Below are 2,025 nucleotides of genomic sequence, written 5' to 3'. Positions count from 1 at the left end.
CTAGAATGATCTGACCCTTGAGATTAACTGCTGTAGTTTAACAGACACACTGACCGCCCGAAGGGCTAAAGGTCGAATTGTCCTTACAACTTCACACGGGGTCCCGCACAAGCAAGGGGCTCTGCTCCTAGCAACAGACCAGCTTTCCGGTCACCTATGGCCAGAGCCTCCTCTCCTTGGAGATGCTATGTTAGGGTCTCATCCCTGTACCACGAGATAACGACTCTCAGGACCCAACCTCAAGGCATGCCGAATTTTGACAATATTCACGCTTTGAATAGTTCTGATTCTGAGTGGTGGTTATAGCTCTTAGGATAGATCTCTGTCCCCAGTGCGTACACAATGGGTATGTTAATAACGTTGGGGGGCTAGTAAATGATAGATAAGGAAGAATAAAAGCAGCAAGAGAGCTGGTAGTCTCCAATTCCAGCTCCCGGGCCAAACTACATGGGTCATTATTTTCATGACTCCTTCTCCTAAAAGCCCCACCTTCAAGGGTCCCACACACATTTTCCCAGCCGCTAGGTCAGTATCCGACATGGGCCACCAACACTTTTTCACAAATATATTAATAGTTTTTCAAGGAATTTCTTGCACAGATTCAAAGGGTGATGATCTGCAGGTGACATGAGGAGCACGGGATTCTGGAGTGTCTGTGGTCGTCAAACCCAGATGATTGCTGGCCTCATCATGCAGATTTAAAAGTCCAGAGTTGGCTTCCGGAAGTGCTTGCAAAACACAGAGGTCAGGGTGCCTGGGTGGCTCAGTGGGTTAAGTGTCTGCCTTCAGCTCAGGTCATGATCCCAGGGTCCTGGGATCGAGTCCCGCATCCGGCCCCCTGCTCAGAGGGAAGCCTGCTTCTCCCTCTGCCCGCTGCTCCCCCTGCTTGTGCTCTCTCTCCTCTCTCCTTTAAAAAAAAAGAAAAGAGAAAAAACCACAGACATCAACATCCATAGCCCTTCAGTGTTATGTACACGTTCTGCACAATCTCCCAAATTTGTTAAAACTCCAGTGACTCGGAGCTTATTTTCTTGTGCAGATTTTGGTTTTACAACCAGGGGAAAATATTAGACACTCACAGAAAAACAAAAAAAAAGATCTAAAAGAAATTAGACCAAGTCAAAGAGAAATGAGCTTGTGATGAAGTAAGCATTTCAACCACTTGAAAATATTTCTCTGCTTTTGATGCACAACTATTAGCTACATCGCCGTGAAAATAATGCTTGAATAAAAAGAAGGTACCGGTGGGACCCCTGGCTGGCTTAGTCAGTACAGCCTGCGACTCTTGATCTCAGGGTTGTGAGTTCAAGCCCCACGTTGCAGGTGAAGCCTACTTAAAAAAAAAAAAAAAGCTGGTGAAAATGTGGTAGTCTAGTGAAAATTGGCCATTGTGGTATGCATACAGTATGCATGAAATGACTCATACACAGAATTTTAGAACCAGAAGTGTTTCTGTAATTCATCAGGAGGCTGATTTTACAGCTGCAGAAATTATAACAGCTTTCAATTCAATAAAATATACTTTATTCAACATGTAGTCATTCATGAGGGTATTAACTCAAACATTTTTTATAAAGACATCTTCCTTTCTTGCTAAGCTTTTCTTTCTTTTGGTCAAGAAAATATTTTGTCTTCATGGAGTTCCCTGGAGAAATGGTGGATCTTAGGCCCAAGTAAACACTCAACCAGAGCTTTGCGATGGCCCATGTAGGCAGCAGTGCAAATGAAAACAATGGCTTAGCTCATTTTTCTTTGCTTCTTCCTCCAAGTGTCTGTCTCTGAAAAGAACCAGCTCAAGAAAGAGGTATTTCTGTGGAGTGACGGATTTGAACTAACAGCTTTCACTTCTTTTAGATGATTTTGTTTTAGATAATTTCTGTTTCTAGTTTTAATGTTACATAGAAAGTTATAGAGCAATTCAGTAATGTGGTGGAATACAAAATCAATGCTCAGGAATCAGTTGCATTTCTATACACAAATAATGAGACTGAAGAAAGAGAAATTAGGGAATCCATCCCATTTACA

The 2,025-nt window shown here is 42.7% G+C and overlaps 1 long non-coding RNA gene across 2 annotated transcripts in view; it reads right to left on the bottom strand.

The window, feature by feature from the left end:
- Positions 1-875: 875 nt before the first annotated feature.
- LOC109488618 overlaps positions 876-2,025 on the bottom strand; it is a 5,488-nt gene continuing 4,338 nt past the window's right edge. For both annotated transcript variants that reach the window (XR_002141558.2, XR_002141559.2), the window contains exon 3: positions 876-907. This is a non-coding gene — a long non-coding RNA (uncharacterized LOC109488618). The remainder of the gene's footprint in view (positions 908-2,025) is intronic.

Source organism: Ailuropoda melanoleuca, chromosome 6 (genome assembly GCF_002007445.2).
Source record: "Ailuropoda melanoleuca isolate Jingjing chromosome 6, ASM200744v2, whole genome shotgun sequence".
Lineage (NCBI taxonomy): Eukaryota > Metazoa > Chordata > Mammalia > Carnivora > Ursidae > Ailuropoda > Ailuropoda melanoleuca.
Note: the sequence above shows the minus strand (reverse complement) of the source record. Positions and strands in the feature narration are given on the sequence as shown.